Here is a 10,713-nt window from a genome sequence, read left to right on the forward strand (position 1 = left end):
TTCGCCTGCCACCTTAACCAGAAGCTCCACATTCGCCTGCCACCTTAACCAGAAGCTCCACATTCGCCTGCCACCTTAACCAGAAGCTCCACATTTGCCTTCCATCTTAACCGGAAGCTCCCTGAGGTCCTTCCAGGAGCAGATGCTTCTTGGGCATCATGAGCCAAATAAATCTCCTTTCTTCATAAGTTACCCAGCCTCAGGTATTTTCTTTACAGCAATACTAATGGACTCCTACACATACCAAAGAAAAAAGCTGCCTGGTGAATACATTTCAAGGAACCTAAACCAGATGGTCATCTCTTTGAATGCAGGCCTTTTGTAGCGCTGAGCTGAGCTCTCAGTACCAGTAAGAGTAGTCCATTGATCAAGTGTAAAAGGTTTGAGGTGAGCGAAGTCCTTTCACTTCTTGAGTAGTAATTGTCTTTTTGATTGCCTGGGCAAGCCCAGAGGGAGAAGGCACTGGCTTGACTGCTTATTTGTGTCAGGGCTCTAGGTCACGAGTCTGAGGTTAGTGATCAATTCTTGCCCTTCCTACCTGAGGGATCAAATACTCAGACATAGAGCTCCTTTAGCTGAGATGTGATTACTATTAAGGGAGCAGCTGGCTCTGGCTATCTTTTGTGAATATTGGGTATTTCTCACTTGTGATAATACTGGGCTAGAATTGGTGATCAGTTAAAACTAAATGATGCTGGGTCTATGGCAGGGCCCAAGGCCAGCCAGCTGGTCACAGTTGAACCAAGATAGAGGATTCCAGCCTTCCAGAAGGTCCTGTGATTTGCTGAATATGTCTATGGAAGATGGCTACTTGCATGGAAAGACCTCAAGGGAGACACTGAAAGAGAGGAAAGATTTCTGATGATGCTGGTGAAAAGTTGGACCTCACTGTGGGCTTTTTCCTTTGCACTTTACAGATATGGTCTGGCTACTGTCTGAGCCCTGGGTGGTGTAAGAGTCAGAAGGCAGCAAGTTCAAAGTCAGCCCCTGCCAAAGAAACATCATTCTCTACATTGCTCTTGTGCATCAGCTCTGCTTGTTCAACACTAATACGTATTAGAGCAGAAATATTAGTAAGAACAGCTCATACAATCATAAAAAGAACTGTTTAAAAATAACTGCAACTTCTCAGATACTTTATGAACATTATCTGAACTTAACACAACCTTCTGGGGAAAGTATTATTCAGCCTATTTCACAAATGTGGGCATTGAAACACAGAGAATAGTGAGTTGGCTACTAAGGAGCCGATTATGTACTGGAAACATTCCTCTTGGACCCTAATGTTGGTGTATTTACTACATGACATATTTGCAAGTTTCTTTACGGTTGACAGAAGAGTTTCACTTCTATAACCCTGTAACTGAGTTTTTCTTATGAACCTTATTTTACACGTTGGGAACTGTCCCTTCTAGGATGTGGCAAAGCTGGGATTTAAGTATGGATTTCTCTTGCATCAAAAAAATGGGTGGATTTTGGAGTACTTTAATTTTGTAATGACTTGTGATTCCAGGAACACCTGCTTCATGCCTAGATACAGCCACTGCTCCTCATGGGTTCTCCAGAGAGACATACTTTCAGAGCACTGGGAAAATCATCAGTGAAAAACACATTATTATCAGCCAAGATCTGGCAAAAAACTCCAATGCACAGAATTCTGACCAGCTCATCCAAGTTGTGTGGCCCACCATGGAATAGTTGGGCTTCAGCCTGAAGCAGACCATGAGACCAGCTGCTCTGTTTCGTTGCCAGGCTCATCGTGCCTCTTGGATTTTACCCCAATTAGGCCTCTTGAGTGGAAGGGCCAGCAAAACAGAATCAACCAGCTACAACCAGGCCCTGACTTTTAATGCACGCTGACCTGGAATTATTTGTGTAGCTCTTAGAGTGGGAGAAGGAACAGAGGAACAAAGTGGGGACCCAGAACATTTCTTTCCCTTTATTCACATCTGGGTTTGAAGGGCAAACTCCAGTGTCGCTCCTTTGTACTTCAAATCCTTGCATCTGGACATTTGCCTGCTTTTTTTCCTAAATCAGCCCTGTGCCGATTTGTGAGACTACCAGGACTCTTGACGTGTTTTCTGCTCCTCTGCTGGATTTTTGTCAAACTTTTTAAAATGCCATAAATCTCAGTTTTGCTCCCCAAGCTTGGCGGTTGGTCCTTTGGTGTTTTGGAGGGCCTCTGTTGTCTGTCCACTGGTAATAAATGACACAAAAGGTCTGTCCATTCATCCAATTATTCAGGCTTCGGGTAAAACAATGTAAAAATGAGCACCTTCCAGGTATCTAATTTTGCTACTGTAAGAGTAACTAAATATTGCTAGAATCAAATAAAGAATATTTACAGGGAAAATAGCTGGAGCCGTGGTGGGGAGTTATGTATAATTTGTGTGGGTGATGACCAGGCTTCAAGTTACACTAGACTCCAGCATCAGCCACTTATTGTGTTTATGCCAAATAAAAACAAAATTATTGGTCATCAGGTCCTGTTGTAATTCAGCTCTGCTAAAGTAGACATGTGGAAAATGAATATCTAAACAGGACATTAAGCTGACACTTGCTGTTCAGTGAGTGTTAATGAGAAAGCAGATGAATTCTGGGCTGCGAATTAGGCTATGCAAAATTTTAGCTTGAACTTAACACTATCCGACCTTGGGAACTGCGGGTCATTCATTCCTCTTTCTGGATCTCAGTTTCCCCAAGTTAAAGTGAAAGGAGGGCAGCTCTTAAATACTGTGGATCTAGAATTTTGTGGCTTAGGGGTTATTGGAGAGAGCAGCAGATTGTCTGAAAAGTCCAGTTTCCTCCTCATCTCTCCAATTCCAGCTCCTTTGCAAACTTTAGCTTAAATAGCATCTCCTTTAGGAAGCCTGCTCTAATCCCCTGCTAAAGCGATTCTCCTGTCATTCAACCTGCAGTGCAGTTCAATGAGTGCAGTTTGAGCCATTTAACACTTGGTACTTTGTATTATTATTATTCGTGCCTACGTCCTGGTCTTCTATTAAGCCTGTAGAAATCCTTAATAGCCGAGTAGACATTTAATTTATTTCTGCATCTCTCATAGGTTCTAGCATGGTGGCCAGCACACAATAGACATTTATTAAATGTTTTGAGTTATGATAATTTAGTTAACCGGTGTCTGCCTTGTTGACTGAACAAATGAATCACTATATGGATAGATAGCTACATATACATACATAGATGCATAGGTAGATGAAGGAAAGTTGAGGGAGATGGTGAGACAGGGAACCAGCAGACGCTGCTTAATACAGAGTCAGAAAGCCCCTAACCATCCCAGTGGAAAACAGGATGAGGGGACAGAACAAGTTAAGACTGGTTGGAGGCAAGATGGCAAAAGGAATTGGCTGCTTCTTGACTTTGCAGCTCATTCTGCCTCAATTATAATGTTAGCATGCTGAAGGAAATGCCCACCCACACCAGGACAGTTTCCAGGGACCTTATAAAGTAAAGAAAGGGAAGGGCTCCCACTTCTAAGAAAGCATTGCCCATTTCCAAAAGTTACCATAAATATGCCCCCATCCCTTAGCTTTGATTAAGCCGTTGCTAAAATAAAGGAATAAAAAACCCCACAGGGCCTGTTTTTATTAGGGAGCACTAGTCTCTGTGGAATAGATGTTCTGTGTTTCCCAACAACACTTACCTTCACTTTACATTGTCAGCTTGCTCTTGATTTCTTTTTTGCACGAAGCCAAGGACGCACTTGAACTTCAAGTGATTCCTAGCATTGGGAATTATTTTCCAGTAGCAAGGGGAGTGCGCTGATTGATATCCCGTCTGTAAAACTAATATCCTTCAGTATAATAGCTTTTACTTTGTATGCGACATTATGCTAACCATGTTATCTATGATCTCATCGAATCTCACAACAATCATGTAAAGTAGGCGTTATTATTCCTTTTGTAAACATAAATAAACTGAGATTTAGAAAGACTGAGCAATTTATACAAATGTTTGGAGGCTCAGTGCAGCTGACTACAGAGACCATGCTCTTTGCTGCAGGAAGAAGATGCCTGCTGGCTCCAGGTGGGGAAACGGAGAGCAAGGAAAGGTGTCTACAAGCGTGGGGCTGTACTATTACACCACCTGTTAGACATCACACACATGGCTCATCTCTCCAACATTCATCATGTGTACTTTGTTTCCTTCTGGAATCTCAAAAAACATGACAAACACATTTTCAAACAACATTCAAGCAATTTGTGGACGTTTCTTCTCAAATGGGACTACAGCAGAATTTAAAGTTTATGCCAAGAAGCCATCATACTGGCCTGGTGTCAACTTTGGTGGTCCCTTTGGCTGCATTTTATGCTGATAATTCTGTATAACCATGCACACTCTTATCAGTATTTTGTTTAGGGTTTCCAGAAATCTCTTAATTTTAGTGAAATATTGGCCCGAGATTTGTGGTAGTAAGAATCAGCACAACTTGAAAATGTTTTCCTCATAGTCCCTGGATTAGGGAACTATGTCATGTTCTTGATGGTTAAGATTACCTTGGATTCTGACTGTTTAATGTTGAAACAAATTTAGGATGTAGAATAATAAGCCAAGAAAATCTGAGACTCTACATTGGTCTCAATCATCCTTTACAGTCAGGATAAACAGATAAGTGTACAGAGGTAATAATGGCACATAATACCTTTTTTACAATTTAAAATTAAATTTTAATAGACTTTATTAAACTGAAAGCACTTTATGCTCTCAGCAAAATTTAGTGGAGAATTCCCATCTCTCCCTCCCCCATGGGTGCACTCCTTCCCCACTGTCAACCTTCTGCACCAGAGTAGTACATTTGTTGCAAGTGATGAACCTCTTTTGGATACATTATGATCACCCAAAGTTCATACTTTGCACTAGAGTTCACCCTTGGACTTGTGCATTCTATGGATTTGGACAAATGTATAATGGTATCTATCTACCACTATAATATCACAGAATAGTTTTAATGATGTAAAAATCCTCTCTCAGCCACCTATGCATGCCTTCCTCTACCCATTACTTCCCAAGCCCTGATGTTACATTCTTCATAGTTTTGCCTTTTCAGAATTTTTGCCTTCCAGAATGGTGTGAATTACACAGCCTGCAGGCTTTTTAGCTTGACCTCCTTGACTGAACGATGTGCATTTTCAGTATCTCAATATCATCTCAAGTCTTGGTAGCTTATTAATTTTTAGTTGAGATAAAATTGTGGAGTCTGGATGTGCCGTGAACATTTGTTCATTCATCTACTGAAGGACATTTTGATTGTTGGCAAGTTTTGGCAATTATAAATAAAGATGCTATAAATACTTGTGCTTAAGTTTCTGTGTGGATATAAGTTTTCAACTCATTTTAATAAATACCAAAAAGTGCAATTGGTGGATTGTATGGTAAGATTATGTCTAGCTTTCTAGGAAACTGCCAAACTGCCTTCCGAGGTGGCTGTGCCATTTCACGTGCCTGCCAGTGATGCCTGAGAGTGGTTGCTATGCATTCCTGCCAGTATGTGGTGATGTCGGTTTTATGGGTTTCGGCCATTCCGATGGGGCTATGTAATGGTATCTCATTGTTCTTTAATTTATATTTCATGATGTGAAGAATTTTTTTGTATACCTGTTTGCCATTGGTATAACTTTGGTCAGAAGTTTTGTCCGCTTTTTAAATAAAACTGTTCATTTTCTCATTGAGTTTTAAGAATTCTTTATACCTTGGGTAACAGTCCACCATGTAGGTCCTGTGCAAATATTTTCTCCTAGTCTGTGGTTTGCCTTTTTGACAGTATCTTTTGCCAAGTAGAAATGTTTAATTTCAATGAAGTCCAGTTTCTAAATGATTTCCTTCTTTCACAGATTGTGCCCTTGATATTTTATCTAAAACGGCACTGCCATAACCAGGTCATCTAGATTTTCTCCTACCTTACATTATAGGAAATGTATAGTTCTGCATTTTGCATGCAGGCCTACAATCCACTGTGAGTTCACCTCTGCGGGTGGTGTAAAGCCTTTGTCTAGGGTCAGTCTACGGCCGGTGGATGTTCCAGCGTCATTTGCCAGGAGGACTGTCTTTCCTCCATTGTTTTGTCTTTGCTTCTTTGCCAACAATTAGTTGACTTATGCTCATGTGGGTTTATTGCTGGACTCCCTATTCAGTTCCAATAGTCTATGTGTCTCTTCTTTTTCTTTTTCTTTTCTTGTCTATTCTTTTTTATTACTACCATACCATCAGGATTATGGCAGCTATAAAGTAAGCTGTAAGGTGAGTCTCGAAGTTGGGTAATACACGTATCAACCCTTTAATTTTGTTCTTCTCCTTCAACATTGCATTGGCTATTCTGGATTTCCTGTTTTTCAAATCAACTTTAGTATTGGTTTGTCAATATCCACTAAATAACTTTCTGGGATTTAGATGGAGGTTGCATTAAGTCTATTGATCAAATGGGGGAATCTGACATCCTGATAATATTGACTCTTCTTATCCATGGACGCAGACAGCTTTTTACTTATCTAGTCTTTTTGGGCTTTCCTTCATTGGAATTTGGGAATTTTCTTCATGTAGATCTTATACATGCACTGTTTGGTTTATATCTAATTACCTCATTTTGGGGGGGCTAAAATAAATGGTTTGTGTTTTTAATTTTGAATTCTACTTGCTCATTGTTAGTATGCAGAAAAGTAATTGATTTTTATGTATTAACCTTGTATATTGAAACTTTGCGGTAACTGCCTTTTATTTCCAGAAGTTATTTTTGTTGATTCTTCAGAATTTTCGACATAGATTTTTATATTATCTGTGAGCGAAGACAATTTGATTCTTCCTTTCCAATCTGTATACCCTTAATTTTCTTATGTATCTTATTTTATTAGCTAAGGGTTCCAGCATGTTGTTGAAAAGTGGTGGTGAGCCATTCTTGCTTGGTCCCGGATCTTACTGGGAAAGTTTCTAGTTTCTTACCATGAACTGTAATGTTAATTTAGGTATTTTTATAGATTTTTAAAATCAGATTGAGAAAGCTACCCTCTACCTTAAGTTTGCCAAGCACTCATTTTTACCATAATTGGATGTTTATTTTTTTCAAATACTTGTTCTTCATCTTTTGCTATGGTTATGTAATTTTTCTAATTAGCTATTGATGTGATGGATTAAATTAATTGATTTTCAAATGTTGAACTAATCTTGCATACCTTGGATTAAGCTCATTTGGTCATAGTGTATAATTTTTTTCTCTACATCGTTGGATTCAGTTTGTTAATATTTTCCTGAGGATTTTTGCATTTTGCCTCTTATATTTCATTAGCTTGCATTAATTATCCTGCAATTCAGATGATGTAAAAACATCTTCTATCATTAAATACAATACAAACCTCACAAATATACTATTCTTATATAGAGAGAGTATAAAATAATGAAAAAGAATTACTATGTATTGGTTATCCCTACTAATTATGTTACTTAATGTAATTCTCACAAGTAACGTAGAGTTGCTATTTTCATTTTTCAGATTAGAAAATATTTCTCTTTCATTTAATCTTCAGTGCATTTTATATTTACACAGAATAAGTTGTAGAAAATAACTAGACTCAGCTCTAATTCCCATCTAGGAAGTAGCAGAACCAATACGTGAACGCACGTCTATCTGATTGTAAGTTCATGTTCTTTCTACTACAACACATAGAAAAGTAGATTATTTTAGGCTGATGAGTCCCATCATCTTTGGAAGTGATGCTGGAATCTGAGAAAGTCATCAGAATTTATAATTCTTTACATAGTAGATGTAAGGCTTTGCCTGTGTGTAATCCTTCTGGGGGCTGCAAGCCATCTGTGCAGCCTCAGGGCTTCCTAAAAGAATTCATTAGAACAAGGTCGTCCCAACCCAGTTGACTCCTCCCTCTAGAGGCAAAGACTTGTAATCTGACAGTTATCAGTTCATCAGTCTAGTCATAAATGTGACTTCCCATGTGACATTACTGACACCTCTTTCTTTCAGCTGGACCCTGGAGAGTGTATTGTCATTTCAAGGATGAACCATGGACATCCAACTAATCTCCATCATGTAGATGGTCCAGGGCTCTGTCCACAGGCTGTCTGCTTTGTGTTCCTTCCTTAGCTATAAACAGACACTCAGCCCACAGTGGGGCCATGGTGTCCAGCTAGGGTTTTGGAGTCTCCTTTTTATTTGGCTTGGGTCTTATCTCATCCATCCTTGGCCACTGCTCAGAGCCTTGGTTTGTATCAACAGATTTCTCAGGACAATGGACAACAGCAATCCAGCTCTGGAGGATCTTCCCAAATCCAGATTTCCTGCTGCTATTTTCAGTCTACCTGATCCAGGATGGGATGGAGGTTGGGATCACCCCTTCTTCCCACACTCCTACTGCTGCCTGAACTTGCTAGGTGCCATTCCCAGGACCAGCACCTGTGGAGGCTCCTCCTTCATGCTCCTGGTGCTCTCTGCATCCCTGCAGACCTATTTTACATCAAACTTAGGTAAGGTTATTATATGTGCCTAATGCAAGAGGCAGTGTGAAGTCCAGTTCTTTGATTTCATCTCTTCTGTTCAGAACTGCAAAGACTTGGATGAGTGGTTCTGAACAAGATGGGAGACAGTATCACAACAACTTCCCTATTAATACTTTCCAATGTGGCTGTTTCAGCTTGAGAAGGCGGAAAATTCTGATAAACTCAAATATGCTGTATTTGTTTATTTATTTATTATTAATTTTTTTTATATCAGCCATGACTGTGCCAGACACCAGCTCCTCCTGCTCCCTGCCACTGCCTCTGCTTCTCGGAACCCAATGACAACCAGCCTACGGTGGCTGCTGGCAGCACGCTGCCTGTGGGCCCCCTCATGACACTCGGCCATGCCTTACGGCCGCCAATATGCTATATTTAAAGGATTGCATAAACAGATTTCAGTGATGGTGACTACTCGTTAATCTCACAGAGCAGCTAGACCAGTGTAACCTCAAGAACACCTCAATGCCACCGCAAAATTGAAGCAGGCTGATCCTAAGGCTAGAAAATTCATTGCTATGAGTAACTTGTGCAGCTGTAAAAACATGCTTCCAATCTATTTGTTTCTTTTATTCAACTGAATTCCACTGGACCTTGCTTTCATTCTCATGCTGCTGTGATTTATGGTCGTAATGATAAGCCTTCTGTAATCCTAGAGCTTAAAGGGTTTTGGCACCATGGCCTGGGGAAGTCATCAGGTTTAGTGAAGACAGTTGGTCTTAGTAGCAGACACTCTATCTCAAAGTCACACAGCAGCAAATCACGAAGTTGATCTCCTCCTCTCTCCCTCTGCTTCTCTCTTCTCTGCATTCTCTTTGGCAAATTGAGGAACACATACCCTATTGAGTTAAAGCTAATTTTAGTTCCAAAGCCATTAGGAAATAAGATCCCAGGGGAATTTTAAGTAATTTCATTTCAGCTGATTAAGATATTTAGGTACAATGCATCACATTTTATGCTTGAAAACACTGTCAATGTCAAAAGCATGCCAAGTATACTGTTTCCTATGAGCTATCAAATTGGTGATGGTTTCTATTTAAAACATTTGACAACTCAGTTAAAAATTCCTTAAAAGCTTTCCTAACTCCTTAGTCACAAGAAGAAGGTCTAAAGTGCCCAGACACCTGTGAGATGGAATCTTAGCCATCAAACATATTTTTGTAAATTGGTGTTTTTACAATTCTAGCTCTTGACTAGACTATGTCTAATTATGCCTTATTTCTGAGCCTGTCCTTATTCCCATTTTGATTTTAGTTTTACACATGATTTATATTTCATACCTTTCAAAAATGATCTAGCCATATACACAGAGTTAATTACCAGGCAGTCCCACGTGACAGATAGTAAAGCGTCCATCCTTCAAGAACAGATCTTAAAGTCCTTTATAAGAAAATGATGTCGTGGCCAGAGGTACGTAGTCAGCCACTTTACAAATTGCTACTCACTCCACTTTCCACATACCAAACCTATAAAAGGAAGAGCAGGGCAATATTGTTATTCTCAGTGTGTTCACAGTCTGCTATGAGAGACAAAATAAGAATAGCTAACATTTCTTAAGTACCTACTATGAGCTAGATACTTCCTCAGTGCTGAGCAGGGGCCATTTCATTTAATCCTAATAATTGTCTTATGAACAGGTATTGTACTTACCTACATTTTAAAGATGAGAAAACTGAGGCTTCAAAGAAATTAAACAACTTGGCCAAAATGATGATTTGGGACATTTTAGGATTGGGATTTGAACCAAGTTGGTGCAATCATAGAGGCTTGACACGTGGCCATCATGAGACTCTGCTGTGTGGAAGCACACTGTGTGATTTTAGATGGAAGACCGTTGTTCCTTGTTCTTGGGGATCAGAAAGGAGGCATATCCTGCCTTTGGCCAGAAGGCTAGGGGGACTGGTAAGAAAGTGTTCACTTGAGTATCAAGTATGTGATGGTCCTGGTCCATGAGTGCTGGCCAGGAAGGAGAGGAGGCAAAGAGGAATGTCCCAATATAGAGCCACCCTGGGTAGCACTGGGAATGAAGTAAAAGGTGGTTTTAGAGCCCCAGCTCCCCTACTCTAAGCCACTTCCTCTCTTTGGGGGGCTTCTTTTCACCTGCCCTCCTTAAAACAGTGTTCTTGTCTCTAGAGTATAGTGAAAAAGACAGAGAATTTGCTGACAGAAAGACAGCAGTCCACATCTCTGCTCCATAAT

This window comes from Otolemur garnettii, unplaced genomic scaffold (assembly GCF_000181295.1).
Source record: "Otolemur garnettii isolate 467f Iridium unplaced genomic scaffold, OtoGar3 scaffold00022, whole genome shotgun sequence".
Classification (NCBI taxonomy): Eukaryota; Metazoa; Chordata; class Mammalia; order Primates; family Galagidae; genus Otolemur; species Otolemur garnettii.